Source organism: Pipistrellus kuhlii, unplaced genomic scaffold, assembly GCF_014108245.1.
Source record: "Pipistrellus kuhlii isolate mPipKuh1 unplaced genomic scaffold, mPipKuh1.p scaffold_m20_p_12, whole genome shotgun sequence".
In the NCBI taxonomy this organism is placed as follows: Eukaryota; Metazoa; Chordata; class Mammalia; order Chiroptera; family Vespertilionidae; genus Pipistrellus; species Pipistrellus kuhlii.
The window spans coordinates 36,263,518-36,287,003 of NW_023425427.1; the positions used below are offsets into that span (position 1 = coordinate 36,263,518).

Consider the following 23,486-nt stretch of genomic DNA (forward strand, 5'->3'; position numbering starts at 1 on the left):
TTTTTTAATCTGTTTGCTTTTTAATCTATTGTGTTTATCAACTAAAATGATTTTTTCTATGCTAAAGAACTAGAAACAAACTTGCAGCATGCATAAAGTCAAAATACTCCAATAGGCAAAGGCTTTGACCCCATTGCAGACAGCCTTGTCTTTGAGAAAAATTTCAGACTGACATCACAGGCCAAATCAGAATATGTTCTATTTTATTTAATAAATCAAACACATGTAGTAACAGTTTCTCCAAATAAATCCTCAACTCACTGAGAGCATTAAGAACATATCTATCTTTGTTCATCATTGTATTCCCATGCCTGACTCAGGTAAACATTCAATAAATACCTTGCTGAATTAATGAATTAATATCACATACTTCAGACATTAAGTCTTTGACCAAGGAGATTATCAACATGAACTGGTTGACAAATTCCCTAGTCAAAGAAAATTTGCCCTAGCCGGTTTTGCTCAGTGGATAGAGCTTCAGCCTGCAGACTGAAGGGTCCCAGGTTCTATTCCAGTCAAGGGCACATGCCCCCATATCGGGTTCGATCCCCAGTGGGGGGTGTGCAGGACACAGTCCTTCTCTCTCATCATCAGTGTTTCTATCTCTCTCTCCCTCTTCCTTCCTCTCTGAAATCAATAAAAATATATTTTAAAAGAAAAGGAAATTTAAGACTCTACTTAAATGTCAAGCTCTAAAGGCACATAAATTAATTAGATATGGTAAATACTCTCTAGAAATAGATTTTCTAATTCTTATAATTCACTTTAGTGGGTGCTAAAATAGAGGAAGTCTATGAAGAAAGAATTTTCACCTCTGCCTTAGATCAGAAAATTTCATAAAGATAGAAAGTCTTAAAGGACATAGTAGGAATTTGCCAGACATATAAAGATAGAACATTCCAGAAAATAGCTGGAGGAACTAAGTCAGGAAGGAATATAATAGAATGTCATGTTTCAAATAATATCAATAAGCCATTGTGGCTAGAAAGAAAGTATAAGTGGTAAGAGATAAGGATGGAGAAATAAACAGGGGCAAGATCATAAATAGTCTTATATGCTAAACTAGATATTAATATTAATCCTGTAGGAAATGGGGAGGAAGGTACTTAAATCAAATTTGTATTTCTGATAGATCACTCTGGTCACCATAGAAATAGATTCAGATGTATTTAAGAGGCAGAATCTCCAAGACTTAGGAAACAACTGAATGGGCAAGAAGGATGGATATATTTGTGAGTTAATAAGGATATAGAATTTAAAAGACTTGATACTAACAATGCTGGAGGTACACATTCATTTTGCTTTGGCTCTTTTATTGGATTCCAGCATACCTCCACCAATAGCCATGGACACCAAATACATGCCTCCATAAACATATGGACTCTTAATTAAAGGCTTCCTCCAGATCTCCTTTCTACAATACTTGCTTCTACCTTTCCTATGTATTGCTTACCCTTATTTTCTATCCTGTATACCTTCATAATTTGATAACCTTTGCTCATCTAGCCCTATTTGTATGTTGGAGCTTAGATTCAGTCTATTTAACTGTAACCTGGCCACTTACAATAGGATACAATTTCCAATAGTTCTTGGAATATGTGAATCTCCAAAAATGCTCCATATTTGAATCTGGCTCTACTCCTGAGAAACACTAGTTGAGAGGAATACTGGAACAAAATTCCCTGAAGCTCCCAATTTTCTTGGTCTTCCATCACCCAGATGAGTGAAGGAGTAGGGGTGGAAAAGTAGAGACAAGGGTTGAAAGTTCTAATTCTCCCCAGATGACATTCCCTATGCAGCTGACAAGGGAGGGAACAGAATACCAAGCCCTTGTTTATTAGCATGATAGCATACTCTGGCATACTGCTATCATCACCCCCAGAGAAATTTACCAGGAACTTCTGGATTATACTTTACTTCTTAGCTCCAGATTTGAGAGAAACTATATTACATAACTTCCTTCATGGGCTGAAAGAGGTAAGCAATCATCAGCTATCTAGAACTATAGTGGTAGGGTACTTGTTAGCCCTACCCACCAAGAGAACAATGATGCCATTTGTGAATATTGTTAGGGGAAAAGGTCACTTGGATCTGGGCCATGGATTTTCAGTTTTTGCCCATTAACTCCACTGTAAGAAAAAAGGATGAGTGTTACTCTATCAAAAGTACTGGGGCCTTGCCCAGCCAGTGTGGTTTAGTGGTAGAGTGTCAACCCATGCACCAAGAGTTCACCTGTTCAATTCCCCGTCAGGACATATGCCTTGGGTGCGTGCTTGATCCCTAGTGAGGTTGTACATGAGGCAGTTGATTAATGATTCTCTCTCATCATTGATGCTTTATCTCTCTCTCCCTCTCCCTTCATCTCCCTCTAAAAATGAATAAAAACACATTTTAGCCCTAGCTGTTTGGCTCAATGGATAAAGCATTGGCCCGCAGACTGAAGGGTCCTGGGTTTGATTCTGGACAAGAGCATGTACCTCAATTGCAGCCTTGATCCCCACTCAGTCAGGACATGTATGGGAGGCAACCAACTAACGTGTCTCTCTCGCATCAATGTTTCCCCCTCTCTGCCTCATACCCTCCCTTCCACTCTCTCTCAAAAAAATCAATGGAAATATATCTTTAGGTAAGGATTAAAAACAAAAACAAAAACAAAACCACATATATATCCTGTATAATAAAAGGCTAATATGCAAATTGTCCCCTCAATAGGGAGTTCGACCAGGTGGGGGAGCTGGCATGCCAACTGCCTGTGGCCCCCCACCCCTGGTTAGCCTGACCCAATTAGCCATGATTGTGACAGGCTGGCTACACCCCACTCATGTACAAATTCATGCACTGGGCCTCTAATATAAATATATATATATATATATATATATATATATATATATATATATATGTATGTATATATATATATATATATATATATGTGTGTGTGTGTGTGTATATATATATATATATATATATATATATATATACATTTTTTTTTTTAAACACTACTGAAGCCTCAATGCAATTATCATCTGAGACCATGTCCCACACCTGCTGACCAGATCTATTGATGGGATGCTCGGTAATGCCACAATTTCCAGTGCCTAGCATTGTTCACATAAGGAAAATAACAAGTGAAAAAAATGCCTTCTAAGTGATGCACCTTGGACAGATAGTACAAACACATTATCTTATCAGTCATCTGTCAGAAATTACTAAGCAGGTCCTTAAGTTAAAAATGTCTGACATTTCTTGGGAATTCACCAGGTAGTTTTAAAGTTCATTTTCGGTTTATCTCTACTACCACTCAAATTTAACTGACCACCTCAGGAAGGGAAGTAGATTCCTCTGGAAGATGAAGGTTTTGGTCACCTAAACTCCAATCATGGCTACCTGGCTTCACACCATAGCATCAAAACTGATGCATCCAACATGGTGCCACATCTCCAGGAAGACTTTCCTTGTGGAGCCTGGTCTGTCTAGACTTGATCCACCTTCATGTATTATCTCCCCTCCCCAAAAACCTGAGCTCAGAAGCCAGAGCACATAGAACTATTAAACACCTGTTGGTTGATGCCTTAGCTGCCTTTATACTTAACTAGAGGCTTGGTGCACAAAATTCGTGCACAGAGGGAGGTTGTCCATCAACCCAGCCTGCACCCTCTCCACCTGGAACACTCACAATCCAGGACTGCTGGCTCATAACCGCTTGCCTGCCTGCCTGCCTACCTGCCTGATTGCCCCTAAATGCTTCTGCCTGCCAGCATGATCACCCTCTAACCACTCCCCTGCCAGTCTGATTGCTGCCCAACTTCCCTCCCCTGCCAGCCTGATTGCCTTCCTCTGCCATGACCCGCCTCCTCCACCAGGACCCTCCTTTTCCGCATGAGGCGGTGGAGATGCCAGGACTGGTCTCCTCCACTGCACAGAGCTGCAGGACCCCCAGGCCTGACCATGCAGAGTGGCCACTGGGCCCCACTTCCACTGTGCATGCAGCCATCTTGTAGTGGCCATCTTTGTGGCAGCCATTGCATGAGGACATTGCGCAAGGGCGGTATGCCACCTAGGTTTTTATTATATAGGACACTGTCAAGAATTATGAAGCCAGGAAAATAGTAGTGGGAACCAGCCTCCTACTAGCCTCTGTCTCACTCCAAATCTTTGGCTTTCTATAGCCCAAATTTTGAATCTATTAATATATCTGGCTTTATGGATCTGGTATCTAAACCAAATGGTCCCATCGAATGGCTCTTGTCTTTTCATAATGCACTTTTTAAAATTTAGTTTTCCCCCCAGGGAGACCAAAGGCCAGATTCCTCCCCTTTCTCTACCTCCAAAAAATAAATAAATAAAAATTTAGTTTGCCTTTTGATCTCTGACTCTGTGATGCTATCTATGAAAGTTTGACAAACTCATCTGAACCTTATAGGAGAGGAGATGGGCACCCTACACATTTGGAGTTACCAAAGATTGGCTAGTTTACAATGTGTATAGTTGCAAAAAGGCAAATACATATATATATTATGCTAAGTGTCTGTCCGGGTAATGATGTCACTTAGCAATGCCTTCCTCTCCCTAGCAACAACTAGCCTCCTTGCAGTTTCTTCAGCCCAATAACACAACTTGCTTTAAACCAAGGTGGAAACATTTCACACTTTAACCAAAAGTCTGTGAAGCATTTCCCTGTGCCTCATCTCATTTAATACTCACAGAAGTCCTAGAGTAGGTAGGTAGAAGACTCAGTGGAATCCTATTTTATTTTCATTTGCCAGAAAACAGAGATTTAGAAAGTTTAGAAACTTGACCCGACTGAAAAGAAGTAAGAAATGGTGGACCTTGAAAATTACTTCAGGTTTTTTCACTGTGCAGAATATAGTCAAACACTGTTGCAGTGCATTGACCAGTTTTGCTCAGTGGATAGAGCATCAGCCTGCAGACTAAAGGGCACCAGGTTTGATTCTGGTCAAGGGCATGAACCTTGGTTGCAGGTACATCCCCAGTAGGGAATGTGCAGGAGGCAGCTGATTGATAATTCTCTCTCATCAATGTTTCTGGCTCTCAGAAAAACCAAGATGGCAGCCTAGATAAGCGCCTAAACTACCACCTCACACAACAACTTCAAAATAACAACTAAAAGACAGAATGAACATCATCCAAAACCACAGGAAAGCTGGCGGAGTGGGAAATCTACAACTAGAAAGAAGGAGAGAGGCTCATGGATCAGGGGAGCTGCAAAGTGCTGAGGTAGGGAGACATGCAAGCAAAGAGGAAGAACAGAGAAGTGCCTAGCTGGCAGGAAGGGAAAGGAAGGCCCCGACTGCCCTGCACCTCAGTTCCAACTGCACTGAACCTCAACCCCAGCCGAAACCCCATGGACCTACATACAGGTGGAGTCTGGACTGTAAAGAAAGGCACCGGAGACTCAGAGACTGGAAGACTTGGGGGAGCCAGGAGCCACAGCGGGCAGGGTCTAGAGTCTCATGCCAGTGAGTGCATGCAGAGAGGTCTGACCGTGGAGTGCCACAGCTGCTCCAGAGCTGAAGGAGTCAAAAGCTCTTGACTGCACTGAACCCCAGTTCCAACTGCACTGAGCACTGAAACCCAGTTCAGGGAGAGCCCTTGGAGCACCCACACTCTTACAAGGGGAATCTGGACTGTCAGGCTGAAACTCAGGGAATCCGTGGAAGACAGAGGTCTGAGGTGCGCCACAAGGGCACGGCTGATGGGAAGCCAAGACTGTCGGCTCAGCCCTGAGACTATGCCCCATCCAAGCTGAACATAGAGGCTTTTAAAATTTTGCAAGTCTGATCCTATAAAACTGTCTCCAATATAGAAGGTATCCCAGAGTAGACACATCTAAATAATACTCAGATCCAATTGGCCCGAGTCAATTCCTCCCAGTGATAACAACAATCAAGACTTAACTACAACAAGGCTGTACACGCAATTCACAAAGAAGAGCACCCAGAGTGTCTACCTCAGGTAACTGGGTAGACACTCTTGGTGGAGGCTGACCCACCGGCGCATATAAGACACTAAACACACGAAGCCACCCTACCAACTCAGGGAAGCAGCGAAAATGGGAGACAAGGAAACAGATATCAAACGAAAAAAATGGGGGAGAACAAAAGACTGGATATAGAGTTCAAAACCACGGTTATAAGGTTTTTCAATAATTTCCTAGAAAAGGCTGATAAATTTAATGAGACCCTCGAAGACATGAAAAAGGACCAACTAGAAATTAAACATAAACTGACACCCAACCAGAAAAGAAAGAATCCAAAAATATAAAGATAGTGTAAGGAGCCTCTGGGACAACTTCAAGCGTACCAACATCCGAATTATGGGGGGTCCCAGAAGAAGAGAGAGAGCAAGATACTAAAAACCTATTTGAAGAAATAATGACTGAAAACTGCCCACACCTGGTGAAAGAAATAAACTAACAAGTCCAGGAAGCACAGAGAACTCCAAACCAAAGGAATTCAAAGAGGACACATCATAATTAAAATGCCAAGAGCAAAAGACAAAGAGAGAATATTAAAAGCAGCAAGAGAAAAATGGTTAGTTACCTACAAGGGGCACCCATATGATTGTCAGCTGATTTCTCAACAGAAACTATGCAGGCCAGATAGGAGTAGCAAGAAATATTCAAAGTGATGAATAGCAAGAACCAATAACCAAGATTACTCTACCCAGCAAAGCTATCATTCAGAATTGTAGGTCAGATAAATTGTAGGTTAGCTTCACAGATAAGAAAAAGCTAAAGGAGTTCATCAACACCAAACCAGTATTTTATGAAAAGCTAAAAGGTATTCTTTAAGAAGAAGAAAAGGGTAATGATCAAAATTATGAACAACAAATACATATCTATCAACAAGTGAATCTAAAAATCAAGTGAATTAAAAATCTGATGAATAGAATAAACTGGTGAATATAATAGAATCAGGGGCATAGAAAGGGAGTGGACTGAAAATTCTCAGGGGGAAAGGGGTGTGGGGGTGTGGGAAGAGACCAGACAAAAATCATACACCTATGGATGAGGACAATGGCGGGGGGTTAAGGGCCAAGGGTAGGGTGGGAACCGGGTATAGGGAAGCTATGAGGGGGGGAGGAACAATGTAATAATCTGAACAATAAATATTTCTTACATTTTAAATAAATTAAATAAATAAATGAATGAATGAATAAATGGAAATGGTGATAGCACTCCCCCAGGTAGCACCTAGTAGACTCTCCAGGCTCCCCCTGGGAATCTCTTGCTTTGGTCCCCATTGTTTATCTCATTGCCTGCCACTTGGGTTTCACCTCTCTCCCTGGATCCTTTTGTGGCATCAGAATTGTGATTTAATTTCTGGTGATGTCTCTTTAATTACCCTCAGCACTTTACTCAAAAGTCTCTGAGCAGCTAAACCCAGCATCTGGGGATCCTACTCCTACAGGAGTGGTTTAGAGCAAAGGAATAGAGAGAAACTGGAACATAACATTTCTCACACCATCTCCCCACACTCACAACTTCTCCTCAACACTAGGGGGTGCTACTCACACAGTCATTTTATCCTGTTTTGTGCCACACAAACCCCACTGCTTTGCTCTTCACTCCTAAAACTCCATCAGCCACATGTCTTAATGAAATGTTTACCATTAAAGCCTAAATCTATGATTCCTCCTGAAATATGGGTAAATCTTGCACCAGTTCCTTAAGTAGAAAAAGATTCACCATTAACTAGGATTTTAACCTTAACCTATAGAAACTACTTGAAATTCTGAGAAGGAAGTCAGGGGATTTGTTGTTGTTAACTCCATTGAGTATCTAACAAAGTCTATGTATTTCCTTCTGGACCAGGCAAATAGAGTGAACTTTTTGTTCTGATTGAAATGAGGAAAGAAAAATCCTTCTCTGAAGGAAGAAATTATTTGTGGCATTCCCATTATGAAAGAAGTAAGAAGATAAATTATTTGGGTCAGTGGATGAAAAGAAAGGAAATGTACCAGGAACTGCTCTGAAGTTGAGCAAAAAAAATCTCAAGTTCTCACATCACGCCATCCTATGGGCCCCAAATTCTAAAAGCCTCCAGTTCCACACCTCATTACTCTCCTCCCAATTATCTCATAAGGGGATTCCCTGCCCTAATATGACAGAGGTTTAGTAGTTGGGGATAGTGGGAAAGGGAAGAGTCTCCCATTCCTGGCATAATTAGTTGAACCCCTGACCACAACTCCCTGCAAAAATACTGTTTATCGAGTGGCCAAGTACAGTAAATGTGTTGAGACTTTACTTTAGAGCATTGCAGGTTACAGCTAATTACCATACATAAAATGGTTTCTATGGAGAATGCATTCTGATTTCCACTTAACTCATTTCTACAAATGAACCACTGGAATTCTGCCATTCTGATATAGGGACTGCCTATGCAACTCTCAAATGAAAGGAGATGTATTGATGTCTTTCAGGACTGACAGGTTCATAGGATAAGGAAAGATTGTGTGTTCTTTTTGCTTGAGAGCTTTCTTATATTGCCTTTTGATCATTCTAGAGATAAAGAAACATGTTCTCTTCCTTTTTTGCTGGGTCTCAAAGGAATCTGAAGCACTGACCAAAATATCCATTATTTCTTGTAGAGTCAAAGCAAAGGTGTTATGTCTCACTTGCTTAGAAATGTAAGAAAACAAGTCAGAAGGAAGTCTAGTTTTAGCTTCTTTTGGACACTTTGATCATGAAAACTAAAGCATATCTGATAAAAGTGCACTTCTTTACCAAAGCTCAGAGATTTTGAGTTTATCTAAATTCAGATTATTAAACTGTACTTTAGTCACTTTAGTATATTTGTGTGTTTGGGGGATGGGGTTGACTCATGCAGTCTTCTCAGTGAAGCTGAAGTCTAGCTCACTCATTACTAAGTGAGCTGTAGCCTCATTGTTTATATGCAAGCTAGCCAACAAATCATATTTATCCTTTTTCGGGACACTTAGCAAAACAATGCAATTAGCTTCTAATACATGGAAATGTTTCTACACTCCAAGTTTTTTTCTGAGGGGAAAAAAGACATGATTTGAAAACAGCACGAGATGAAACACGCTTTTTCATATGAGGCATTGACATTTAACAATTTTACATACAAAAAAATGTCCTGCAAGTATTTAAAGAATATTCAAATAACTCTTTTGAGGCTATGGCTAACCTGTGTGAGGATAGTGACAAAGTTCAGTAAACCTTGATATCATGCATTTGAGCACATGCTATGTGCTAAGTACATTACATCTATTATTTTCTATAATCCTCACTAAAACCCTTGGGGAAAGAAATTAACACTCCCATTTTATTTTTTTATTTTTTATTTTTTATTTTTTTAAATATATTTTATTGATTTTTTACAGAGAGGAAGGGAGAGAGATAGAGAGCTAGAAAGGTCGATGAGAGAGAAACATCGACCCGCTGCCTCTTGCACACCCCCTACTGGGGATGTGCCCACAACCAACGTACATGCCCTTGACCGGAATCGAACCTGGGACCTTTCAGTCCGCAGACCTACGACCTACGCTCTACCGCTGAGCCAAACCGGTTTCGGCAACACTCCCATTTTATAAATGAGGAAATTAAGGCAGAAAAATTAAGGAATTTGCCCAAGTCTTTGCAGCTTGCAAATAGTAGAGTGGACATTTGAATCCAGTTGCTTCTGACTCGGAGTCAAGCACTCAGCTAAACTGTTGCTTCCAAAATGGCAAAAGTCCTGCTGCCACTATTAAACATTAGCCACTATAGCCAAGGATTGCCTAGGGGCATCTTTGTAGTGCAAGCATCACATGTAAAATCCTCCCAAGAGTTTTCTCTTTAGGAAAGAGAGCACTTGCAAGAGGAAGGTGATCTTGAATATTATTGCCAATATTAAGTCCTTAAAGTTAATCTATACTTTTATGCAATAGATGATCTTTAAGCAAGTATCTTTTAGAAGTAGAATATGAATAATGCAATCTGCATAAAAACAGGCATAATGGCTTATAGAGGATATAGGTGCCCTGCTTGGGGGAACTGGCAGACATAGGGGAACAAGCTTGCACACATAGACATGTGTGTACACACATGCATGCAACTTGTGGAGTGGACTTGGATTTTTGGATACATGGGTAGATTTGTTAGCTTCAGAGCAAAGAGAGAGGCAAGGCATATGTGTGCTAGTCTCATCTCTAGCCTTATTTAGAAGCTTGTTAATATTGGAAGGCTCAAGCCTGATGACCTGAGCTAGCTCTCTTGAGGCTATGGCTAAACTGTGGTGGAAGTTTGGATCACTTACTCTCATTCACCCCAGAATAAACCATAAAGCTGTTGAGATATAAATCCTTCCTCCAGGAAGATGAGCAATGTCTATCCATTCTTGTGGGTAGACCTTTGTTGCTCTTCCTATGGACATGGCTGTTGAGCATCAGGAGCACAGCTATAACCCTCCATATCTCCTAAAATTCAGTATGTTAGAAATGCAATCAGTTTGTACCCAACAGAATCTATTCCATCCCAATTTCCAACCAAAGCTCTGGATATTCATGAATCATTATGATTGTTTCATTTCAGTGAAGTCTGCTGATTTGCCTCTAAATTTCTCTGGATGGCTGAATAGGGGTGGGTTTAGCTGCCCAAAACAACTGTTAATCCCACTATCTGTGAAAGCAGGGTTTGTATCTGCATTCCATCCTCCACTGACTGGGTGGGCCCAGCCGGAACTTGTTCTCAGGGCTCTGAATTTTCCTTCTCTAGTGTGATATTCCCCAGGCCAAAGGACTAAAGAAAAGCAGAGCCATTGCCTTGTTGCTAGGGCAACCAGGCAGGTGCTCTGAATCCAGTGGTTCATAACAAAACACTCAATTTCTCCTTGCTGGGAGGCAAAGGTTGTTCTAGCTAGGGTAGAAGTTGCATTCCAAGTGGTTAGAACTGGAACAGTGTTTGCTATGTGGCATCAGGTCAGATGAGCCAGCTAAATCAGCTTACATTGAGCTGGCAAGACAAAAAGTTAATATGTAACCCAAAGGCTGAGGTTGGGGTAGAGCTAGGACTTGAGAATCAGGCAGACTGGGATTTGTTTACAAGAAGGTAAGGAACAAGGAAAGGTGTCCAAGAGCACTGCTGTAAAGAACCTCAGAGTGTTCATCAGTGAATAAGTGAAACCAAGACACCATGAAATATAAAAGGATACACGGGTAGATTTGTTAGCTTCAGAGCAAAGTATGCAGCCTTCTCCCTCCTTACAGTTTGGGGGTGAGTTGTCTCCAGTTCCAGGCCCATGGGTGTACATCAGTGAATCATATTTTAGAAAAGCTCCTTTGTCAGAGCTGTGATATTACTACCCTGGCTCCAGTCCAGTGACTTTTGTCTACTTTGACCACTGCTTGACCACAGATTAAGTGAAATCTCAAGCCCCTTCTTTCAGAAGGTCTCCTATCGCAAAGCTTTCAGGTAAGCCTCAGCCAAGATCCCAATCAGCTACCATTTAAGGCTCTGCAGGCCTAAGTGCAGTCTGACTGGTTTAAAAAAAAAAAAAAAAAAAAAAAAAAAAAAAAAAAAAAAAAAAAAAAAAAAAGGTGCACCAAAAGAACAAAATCCAATGCCTTGTCAGGATCTTCAAAAGTTACCTCATCAATTTCATCTTGTTATCACAGCCTCCCATGCTTACCTCATTCCAGCTTCACCAATCTTTTTGGTCCTTAATTATGCCAAACTCTCATACCACTCCTAGACCCAGGCCCTGGTCTGAGTCCTGCATTTTGGTCCCATCTAGCTTTCTTTCATCCATGCCCCGCCCTACAAGTTGAGGTCGACAGACCATAGGACAAACACCCAGAATCTCCCAACCTTCTAGATCACAGTTGAAATTCCTGGGACCACAAAGGGCTCTGTGCACATGGCCTCAAACTTGATCCTAGGACCTACAGGACCTCTTCTCAGGTCCATCCTCCTGAGAGGACCATTCCCACTGGTATGCACATCTTTAGATCTGTGTTGCATATCATATGACTCAGTGACATATATACTATAGTAACATTTCCAGGCTTTCCTCAAGGGGTCCTGGTCTCCCCTTTAGTCAATGAACTCTGGGTCTATATCCCACTTTAGTTCTAGAAACTGGGTGATTTTTTTCATTGCAATACTTATGTCAGCTTCCCAGCTCTCAATTTTTTATTATACAAATGAGACAATGCCCTGGTCAGATCTCCATCTATTTTGCCCCTAAAATCACCATAGATCCATGTAAGCCAAGGCACTTTAATTGCTACTCTGATTTTGATGCCATGTGCAATAATTATGTCCAACTTGTCTCTGAGAATTAAAACCTGCCATGGCCTCTCATTCTGAAATCCCATTATCCTCATTGATATCAGGCAGCCTAATTTCCATATCACATCTGCAGGCATGGCCTGCAGAGAACAGGCTTCCTAAAGAAACTGATGGACCCAGTGCTAGTATATTTTCTATTGCCTCAGAAATGGGAGTGAGCACTGGGTCTTTCCAGGGAACACAATTAGTGACAGGTTCTCAGCTTGTGCTTAGTAAATTCACTCTAACATTCCTGCTTCCCTGATCTATATGGTCTCTTTGCTCAATATAATGCCAAATGACTGCCAATCTCACATCTTCTAGGTCACTGTCATGAATTATGTTTCAAGGAGCCAACCTGACAGTGTATTTAGATCAGCTCTAGGTCCTAAAACATTGAATCCTGAGTCATGGGAGAATACCCCATACCAATAAATTTTTCCAACCTTATATTCCTCTAGTCTGATATCTTCAAAATCCACTCCTTCACATATTCTGTTACCTGATGATATATACGGTAATAGCCAGATTCTGCTATTTGTGTGCTAAGTAGTCTATTTCTTCCCTAAGCAGGGACTGTTTCTTTCCTCTCAGAATGTGCTAGAATATGATCCTGGTTACTGGCTTGGGAGCACTGAGGTATGGTGGAGGCAGTTTTTGGAGAATAAACATCATCTTGTTAGACACCTGCTGCAGATGAGGCCACTGCACAGCCTCTAGGAAAAAGGAGGCTGATTTTCTTTGGCAAAGGAAGCAGGTAAATTCTACTGGCCCAAGAACATTCCAGGAAATTTTTCAAGTCAGAGTTCTTAGGTTGATCCACTTAAGTATCTGCATCATAAGTCTCTGTGCCCTCTTCCCATCTGGGTTCTGGCTTTAATATAGTATATTCATGAAAGCCACACATTAAATTTCCTTTACATTTCCAGGCCGCCCTCGACACTTCCAGTTTCCAGAGAATCCCTTAAATTAGCAATTAGCTGCCCTGCAACAATCATTTTCTTTTTGTAAGACTTCTGCTGCCAATAAAAGCAGCAACAAATCTTATCATTATCATTTCCCACATAATGCTTTGTAACTCTTCCCACCTAACCATACGCAAGGCTTCATTAATATAACCCTACTCTTAAGGGTTATTTTTGTTCCACTTACCAACAGCAATGTGGTCTCTATTGCCTTTACTCAAGTAGACAATCCAACTCCAAAATTCTACCTTGAGAGTTTGCTTTTTAGGGCTAATCCTGAAATCCATTTTCAAAGTTCCCTAAAAAAGACCGAGCCTGAGGTAAAGCTTTTGTGCTGATATTTTAATGGAGAATGCAATCCCAAGGAAGCAAAACTGAGGGGAAAGAAGTTATTCAGGAAAGGAGAGAAGGCAAGCTGACTATAGCTTTATAAAGCACATAATGAATTAATTGCCATGGGACCTCTCTAGAAAGGCCATATGGAGATACTTCTTAAAATCATCTGCTAGGAAGAAAAAGGGTGGGCAATTTATCTGCTGACTCCTTCTTGTTTCCCACCTCTCTTTGTTTAAGTTTGCCCCATACAGCATCGATGTTTACACACACATATATATATACACACTAGAGGCCCGGTGCATGAAATTCATGCACTGGGGTGGGGGTGACCCTCAGCCTAACCTACACCCTCTCGCAGTCTGGGATCTCTTAGAGGATGTCCGCCTGCCAGCTTCAGATATCCCTCTTGCAGTCTGTGGCTCTCGCAGTCCAAAACCCCTCAATCCTTACTGCCTGCCTGCAGTGGAGGTGGAAGAGGGCCCAGTCACCGCCACTGCACTCACCAGCCATAAGCCCTGCTTCTGGCTGAGTCTCGCTCCCACTGTGGTAATGCACTGACCACCAGGAAGCAGCTCCTGTGTTGTGTCTGCCCCCTGGTGGTCAGTACACATCATAGTAACTGGCCATTGCAACTGGTCATTCTGCCATTCAGTCAATTTGCATATTAGGGTGTGTATGTATGTGTGTGTGTGTGTGTGTGTGTGTGTGTGTGTATATATACTATATATATATATATATATATATATATATATATATATATATATATATATATATATTTACCAGTTTTTATCTATTTGGTTAAGAGGGCTCCTATGTGTGAAAATATGCATGTTCATTAAACCAATAATTATATATCCAGGAACTTATTCTAAGGAAATAATTTATGTGCATAAAGATAGACAAGTACAGATATCTAAGTATATAGACATGTAGATATATAGTATAGATGTAAGTGTGTGTTCATGTTGGAATTCATTAGAGTAGCAAAAGTTGAAGCTTCCCAAATGTCCATCAATGGGAGTTTATTAATTATGTTATTCATTCAATTAAATATTATGCAGAACCATCAAAACTATGAAAATAGGTCTATATAGTGACAAGGGAACATTTTTCAGGTTATTCTATTGAGTCCAAAGTAAAAGTAATAGACATAGAGAAATGTTTAAAGGCTTTGTTTTTGTTTTTTTTGTTTTTTTGTTTTTTTTATATATATATTTTATTGATTTTGTACAGAGAGGAAAGGAGAGAGATAGAGAGTCAGAAACATCAATGAGAGAGAGTCATTGATCAGCTGCCTCTTGCACACCCCCTACTGGGGACATGCCCGCAACCAAGGTACATGCCCTTGACCGGAATCAAACTGGGACCCTTCAGTCCCCAAGCCGACACTCTATCCATTGAGCCAAACCGGGCTCGGCTGTTTTTGTTTTTGTTTTATTAACCCTCACCTGAGGATATTTTTCCATTGATTTTTAGAAAGAGTGGAAGGGAAAGAGGAAGAGAGAGAGAAAGAGAGAGAGAGTGAGTGAGTGTGTGAGAGAAACATCAATCTGAGAGAGACACCAGTGCCAGGGATTGAGCCTGCAACCAAGGTAGATGTCATTGACCAGAATCGACCTGGGACCCTTCAGTCCACAGGCCTATGCTCTATCCACTGAGCCAAAATGGCTAGGGCTCTAAAGCTATTAATATTTTTTAAATTCACAGTGGTTTTCTCTAGAATAAGGTAGAAATTCAGCTGATTTTTTTCTATTGTGTTTATCTCTATTTTCTAAAACGAATATGTAATTCCTAGGTATTAAAGATAAAAAAAATGAAATAAGTTTTGGGCTCAGAAAGATTATCATTTTTGTTGTTTTAAAACTTATTAATTCTGATTTTTGGACTACTTTAAACCATATTACCTTTGTGGAATTCAATGTGACTTACCACATTGTTCTCTAAACTTTATCCTATAAAGCAGTGTTTCCCAAAGTGTGGTACGCGTACCCCCAGGGGTACGGGAAGAGTTTGGTGGGGGTACGCATTGCACCAGAGTCTGGTGCTTAGCTGCGCCTAATTCTACGTTCTCATGAGTATGAGGGGTACTCAGCGTTACGAAAATTATAGAAGAGGTACACATATGTCAAAAGTTTGGGAAACACTGCAAAGCAAGGTACTAAAAGCTTTTGAAGTCAACTTCTCATTATAACGGCATTTTTGTGGATATTGTAATAGATTTTATCATTGCTTTATAGCCTTTTGGAGTGCATTTATTTACCAGTATCAGGGGGTGGCAGAGAGAAAGGGATGAGACTTTCTCTTAATGTTCATAAGACATTCTAGGAACTATTAAAGTGAAACATACAGGTATATAAAAATTTCTTTTCTCTCAGAAAATGTCATTGAACAGCAACAACAAAAGTAAACTTAAGATATTTACAGTGGATGAAATCTGTGGTTATGGTTATTGGAGAAAAAAGAACAGATTGCAAACTTTTTCTAACTCAATATTGAAAACCAAATTTTAAACGTCTTTTATATTTATACTGTGGGACTGTAATGTCGTATTTTAAGCCCCAATGAAGGTTTAGACTTTCAAAATGAGAATAATTTCTCTGAGAACAGCACACTGAACCTTGCCAACACTCAGGAGCTACTCCAGACTTGCAGACAAACCAATCAAGCAACCACAGGCTGCTTCTCTTGCATCCATCCATGATTACTTAAAAAGTAGGCGAGCCAAATCAGAATAATCATCTTTCAAAATTATTTACCTCAGTACATTTTTTCCTCTTTTTCTAAAATGAATAGCTATTATTTTTCAATTACGGTTTACATTGAATATTATTTTGTATTAGTTTCAGGTATACAACATAGTGATTAGACAATCATATACTTTACAAAGTGGTCCCCTCCATAACCTGGCCAGCATGGCTCAGTGGTTGAGTATCGACCTATGAACCAGGAGGTCTTGGCTTGATTTCTGATTCCTTCCCGTACCCCTGGGGGTACGCGTACCATACTTTGGGAAACACTGCTTTATAGGATAAAGTTTAGAGAACAATACCTGAGTGGTATGCAGGAGGCAGCCAATCAATGATCCTCTCTCTCCCTCTTTCTTCCTCTCTGAAATCAGTAAAAAAATATGTTTTTTAAAACGTGGTCCCCCTGATATTTTAAGTATCCACCTGCCACTGCCTAAAGTTTGAATAGCTATTAAGATAAAATGTACACAGAACTTCTATCTCTTTGGGTTATATATGCAGAGCTCTTTCTTTTCTAACTACATATTTGTAGAACTTACTGATTGGAATTATTGGGTTCTTTGTATTTTTAATGAAAACATTTCATTTTAACTATCTAGGTTTAGAAAAAGGCTTTGACTATTTTAGAACTAATATGATCGTTAAAAGGAAAAAAGCGTTTTGAGATTGTTTTAATTTGCAAAGTAAAAAAGATCAGGTCACCAGTTCTTAAAAAAAAAAAGAAAAAGATCAGATCATTTTATTCTTTCTCACAGTGTCATTTTTCTATGCAGTTTTTGTTGTTGTTGTTGTTGTTGTTGTTTACTTACCAGTGACTAACATTTAGATAACTGAATTTTTAAGATTAATATTTGATATGTAGTAAAGCTGTCCTTATTTGCAGATGACATAAAAAATCTAAAAGACTCCATCAAAAAACTAATAGACTTAATAAATGAATTTGGCAATATAGCAGGATACAAAATTAATGCCAAGAAATCTATGGCATTTCTATACACCAATAGTGAACTTACAGAAAGAGAGACTAAAAAAGCAATCCCATTTACTATCACACCAAAAAAATTAAGATACCTAGGAATAAACTTAACTAAGGAGGTAAAAGACCTATACGCAGAAAACTACAGGACACTGAAAAAGGAGGTAGAGGAAGACATAAACAGATAGAAGAACATACCTTGCTCATGGATTGATAGAATCAACATGGGATATATTTCTAGAAGTGGGATCACTGGGTCTAATGGGAGCTTGACTCTGCTCCAGGCTACAAAGTTTCAATTGTAGAAGGTAAATAAATTCCAGATACCAGGGCCTCCACTTGGGTCACCAGAGGGCATGGCTGGCCCCCTCACTCAGGCCACACCATGCCTCAAGGGAACCCCAACTCTGATCTGGGACACCCTTCAGGGCAAACCAGCTAGCAAATCATACACCAGGCCTCTATCCTAACTAATAAAAGAGTAATATGCAGATTGACTATGACTCCAATACACAATAGCTGCCCCCATGTGGTCAAAGATCCTGTCCCCATGTGGCCACCTCAAGATGGCTAGTAGGGGAGAGCAGTTGGGAGGCACCAGGCTTGCAAGGGAGAGCAGTTGAGAGGGACCAGGCCTGCAAGGAAGGGCAGTTGGAGGTGATCAACCCTGCAGGGGAGGGCAGTTAGGGGTGACCAGGCCAGCAGAGAAGGGCAGTGAGGGGTGATCAGGCTGGCAGAGGAGGGGAGTTGGGGGCAAACAGGCTGACAGGGGAGCAGTTAGACATCAATCAGGCTGGCATGGGATTAGTTAGGGGGTGATCAGACTGGCAGGCAGAAGCAGTTACGGGCAATCTGGAAGGCAGGCAGGCGAACAGTTGGGAGCCAGGAGTCCTGGATTATGAGAGGGATGTCCGACTGCCCCTTTAGACCCAATGCTATCAGGCCTAAACAGGCAGTCAGACATCCCTTGAGGGGTCCCAGATTGGAGAGGGTGCAGGTTGGCTGAAGGACACACACCCTCAACCCCGTGCATGAATTTCGTGCACCAGACCTCTAGTATCCTTATAAGAAGAGACACCAGAAATGCTCACATATAGACAGAAAAAAATCATGTGAGGACAGTGAGAAGGCAGACATCTGCAAGCCAAGGAGACAAGCATTAGGAGGAACTAAACTTGCCAACACATTTTTTTAATCCTCACCCACTGATTTTTGGAGACAGTGAAAGGGAGAAAGAAAGAGAAAGAAACATCTAGGTGAGAGAGACACATCAACTCATTGCTTCTCATACACACTCCGATTAGGCTGGAGATCACACCTGCTACCCAGGTACATGCTTTTGACTAGGAATTGAATCCAAGACCCTTTGGTGTGAGGGCCAGTGTTCTAACCACTGATCCATGCCATCTAGGACTAATACCTTAATCTAAGATTTCCAGCCTCCAAACAATGAGAAAATAAATTTCTCTTGTTTAAGCCACCCAGTTTGTGGTATTTTTTTTTTAAATATATTTTATTGATTTTGTACAGAGAGGAAAGGAGAGAGATAAGAGTTAGAAACATCGATGAGAGAGTCATTGATCAGCTGCCTCTTGCACACCCCCTACTGGGGATATGCCCACAACCAAGGTACATGCCCTTGACCGGAATCGAACCTGGGACCCTTCAGTCCCCAAGCCGACACTCTATCCATTGAGCCAAACCGGTTTTGGCCCAGTTTGTGGTATTTTAAAAAATATATATTTTATTGGTTTTTTACAGAGAGAAAGGGAGAGGATAGGTAGTTAGAAACATCGATGAGAGAAAAACATCCATCAGCTACCTCCTGCACATACACACACACCCCCACTGGGAATGTGCCCGCAACCAAGGTATGTGTTCTTGACTGGAATCAAACTCAGGACCCTTCATCTGCAGGCTGATGCTGTATCCACAGAGCCAAACCAGTTTTGGCCCAGTTTGTGGTATTTTTAATGGCAACCCTAGCACACTAATAATACAATACATCATCCAGATGACCTTTCAGAAGAAGCAAGGGCTTCTAGGGAAGCCCAGGTCCCAGGTGCCAGAGGGAAGCTGGTGCCGGCTGCCGGGGAAAGGAAGGCCTACTCTTGCATGAATTTTGTGCATCAGTTCTCTAGTGGGACATATAAAAATCTAGCAATATTGTGAGAGTTGCTTTACTGAAGTTACTGAATACAAAATCTGACAAGGGCATGTCCCTGACTCAATTATATTCACTCTCCTTGAGTTCCTTTTGACCTTTTGACAATTAAAAGTCACTTAGCATATTTGCTGACTTTGGATAAAGTTGCTGAAGATATGCACCAATTTTAATCACATTCATTTCTAATCCATGATTCCCCTCCCCACACACACACTGATCTATAAATAATTCAGAATAACTGAAATCCTCAAGGAATATTTTTCCCCCCTCCATGTCATACACATACATATATATCTTTATTGTTGAAAGTATTACATAGGACTCCTTTTCACCCCATTAACCTCTTCTAGCCTGCTCCCATCCTCCCCCCCACTCCAGGCCCTCACCACCCCATTGTCTGTGTCCATGGGTAATATCTTTTGAGTATAAACTCACTTTTAAAATTTGTATCTTGCTTCAATTTGTCCCCATAATTTCATTATATCAGGAAGCTAAATGCAAATGCTTTTTAGCTCTTTATTTTGACTATTTAAAATACACACAAGGTATATATCAATAAATGGAAAAAAAAATCCAATAGGTCTCATTCTTTCCTATAATTTCATTCACATGTCATTCCAGTCTCTTTATCAAATATATTAAAATACTGTGAGCCAATTGTGGACTCACTCCTCCCCCTCCCCCGCACCTTTCCAATCCCTGCCTCACCTCATCCCCTCCTGTATTTGTCCATGCTACAGCAGATTCTCTGTTGTCATGTAATTCCATAACCATCCCTACAATAGTGGGGTTTGGTTCACTTCACTCTTGATGGCCTTGAGAATTCTAGGATCACCATCCTCCCCCTAAATAAAACCCTGTGGTTCTAGTTACATTGGCCTCAGGAGGAAGTGAGGTGATAAAGCTGCTCTTCCATTTACTGCCTTTTCTCTTAATTCCCTGCCCACTGATCCCACAACACCACTAATATAAGCCTACAGAATGGCTACTAGGCTTTTCTGGAGAATTGTGAGAGACATAAAGTGAATTACAATGTAGAAAAAGACATAGAAATGGATGTTAAAGGTCCAAAGGAACAGAAATAAGGGCTCCCTTGGGCGAGCACCACAGTTCCTAGACTTATTTCTACCACCCTCCTTCAAAGTTTACTTTGCCCCAGAGAGCCCTTCCTTTTTTACTCACAGTGAGACGATAATCCTACTTTAGAAATATCCTACTCCCTAACATAGGAGTAATATACTAGTCCTAGGCTCTGTGCTCCACCCAGAGCAATTAATCTGAAACTGAACATTTCCCCATATCTGCATTTATATCTGCAATAATAACACTCAGGATCTTCAGCAAAATTTTGAGACTCAAAGCAATACACCTTTTCATGAAACTTCCTCACTCCTCCTATGGAAATCTAGCAGAAAATGCACAAGTACATACATACACTTTCACCACATGTGCTCACAGAGCATATGCACACACATGGTCACACATATACATACATATTCACACACATGCATACACACACTACCATACCTTTCCAAAAACACAAAACAACCAACTCTCATCAATATCTTTAATGACAGAACCTACAGCAGCTTTTAAATTTAGCTTTTCCTGCTGAAACCAGTTTGGCTGCAGACTGAAAGGTCCCAGGTTCGATTCTGGTCAAGGGCATGTACCTTGGTTGCGGGCACATCCCCAGTAGGGGGTGTGCAGGAGGCAGCTGATCAATGTTTCTCTCTCATGGATGTTTCTAACTCTCTATCCCTCTCTTTTCCTCTCTGTAAAAAAAAAAATCAATATATATATATATATTCAGCTCATAGAATTTTATTATTTGATTACTTGGGAAAAACTTGTTATTCTCACAAGATCCAATGTCTACATCAAAATGGAACATTTCACTGTTGGACGACTTCTAAAGACTGCTCTTGCATGTGCCAGGGAATCCATGCATGCTTTATTTAAATCTTAAAAATCTTCCTGGCTTCTTCTAATGTTTTTGCGTCTATGGGAGGCTTCCTCTGGCTGCCGGGCTGCAGAAACTTCTTCACAGGTGGAAGGTTGCTGATCCTGGTTTTCAGAGCTCTTATGCAGAAAACGAAGACTAATGAGTCTGTCAGAACAACACAGAGAAAGGCTCCAAACTGAAGAAGTGAATATGTGGGAGAACTGGGCTGAAACTTTTCAAAGGCTGGGAAATAACGATTTGTTGTTCTCTCTCTGATCTGGGTCGTCTTGGCATCTTATTCATCAGGTGGGAATATTGGTAAACGCAGGATCATTTCATTCAAATCTGCAATACCTTCTGAATATATATCAATCAGGGGTCTCTCCTTTATGTCTTTTCCATACAGGTTGTATTTGGCAGCAATGTAGTTGAGAATGGCTCTGGTCTGTGCCAGCTTCATCCCATCGATTTCCACCATGGGCACTTGCTGGAACATCAAAGACCCATCTTTTTATTTCCCATCAGATACATGGTAGCTGCCTGTATTTTTTTTTTTCAATTGATATATCTTTGTGGATATTTTTTTAAAAATAAACCTTTATTGTTCATATTATTACAAAAGTTCCTCATTTTTCCCCCTCCACCTGGTTCCCACCCCACCCTCTACCCCCTCCCCACCCCCCATTGTCCTCATCCATAGGTGCACAGTTTATGTTCAGTCTCTTCCCGCACCCTCCACTCCTCTTTTCCCCAAAAATCAATATATTTTAAAAATAATAACAAATTTAGCTTTTCCTTACTTTTGACAGGTTCAAATTCTTATTGGGCTTTATCCCTAATTAATCTCTGAAAGAGGAGGAGGAAGAACAAAAGCTTTTTATTTCTCTATATAGATCAACCCTGAGGCCAAGGGTAGGATTTATATTTTCATTAATATAATTAATAAATATTAAAAATTACTTTTTCTAAGAAGGGCATCTATATAATTATGTGAGTATAGACATATACTAGTACACACATTTATTATACACACAGTAAAATGTACTATCTACGTAAGTGTATAATTTACTATTTTTACATATATAAACTCTCTTGTGGCCACTATCCAGATCATAATATAGAATATTAGAGGCCCGGTGCATGAAATTCATGTACTGGGGGAAGGGAGGGATGGAGTCCCTCAGCCCAGCCTATGCCCTCTCACAGTTCCGGACCCCTTGCTCCTTACCTCCTGCGCGCAGCGGAGTTGGAGAGGTTCCACCACTGCCATTGCACTCGCCAGCCCTGAGCTCAGCTGACCACCAGGGAGCAGCTCCTGTGTTGAGCAACTACCCCCTGGTGGTCAGTGTGCATCATAGAAACTGGTTGTTCTGCAGTTTGGTGATTTGCATATTAGAGTTTTATTACATAGGATCAATATCACCCAAAGGTTTCTTTTTTGCTTTCCCTGGTCAGCACCACCCATTTCCCCAAAGTTTTGACTTCTAACACTAAATTTGCATCTTCTTGAACTTTACATAAAGGGATTCATACTGAATGTAGTTTTTGTGCCTGGTTTCATTTACTCAGCATAATTTTTTGAGATTCAGTCATGTTGTGGCAAATATTAGTAATTCATTCTTTTTTTATCACTGTGTAGTATTCCATTGTATGCATATACTGCAAATTGTTCATCCATTTTCCTATTTATAGACATCTTGGTGATTTCCAATTTAGAGCTATTATAACTGAAGCCAATATGAACATTCTTGTACATACTTTGTTGGATATATGCACTAATTTATATTGCATATACACTGAGTGGCCAGATTATTATGACCACCCCACAATACTTTGTTGGGCCACCTTTTGCCTTCAATACTGCAGCGATTATTCTTGGCATTGACTCCATAAGCTGTTGAAAGGTGATGCGAGGAATCTGACACCATTCCTGATGAATATCACTGTCCAGTTCTATGAGATGTGATGGTTGTGGAACCAGCTGTCTGATGGCTCCTTTAACTTTGAATGTATTCAACCTTTTAGAACCTTGAGGTTCTGATTACAAGAAAATGTACA

General features: G+C 40.6%; 1 long non-coding RNA gene across 1 annotated transcript; it reads right to left on the minus strand.

Annotated features, from left to right (window-relative positions):
- Positions 1-7,575: 7,575 nt before the first annotated feature.
- Positions 7,576-21,941, minus strand: LOC118716755. The gene is made up of 3 exons (XR_004987233.2): positions 21,662-21,941; positions 18,330-18,334; positions 7,576-7,587 (listed from the first exon to the last, which is right to left on the minus strand). It is a non-coding gene; the product is annotated as an uncharacterized LOC118716755 (long non-coding RNA).
- Between the last annotated feature and the right edge of the window lie 1,545 nt (positions 21,942-23,486).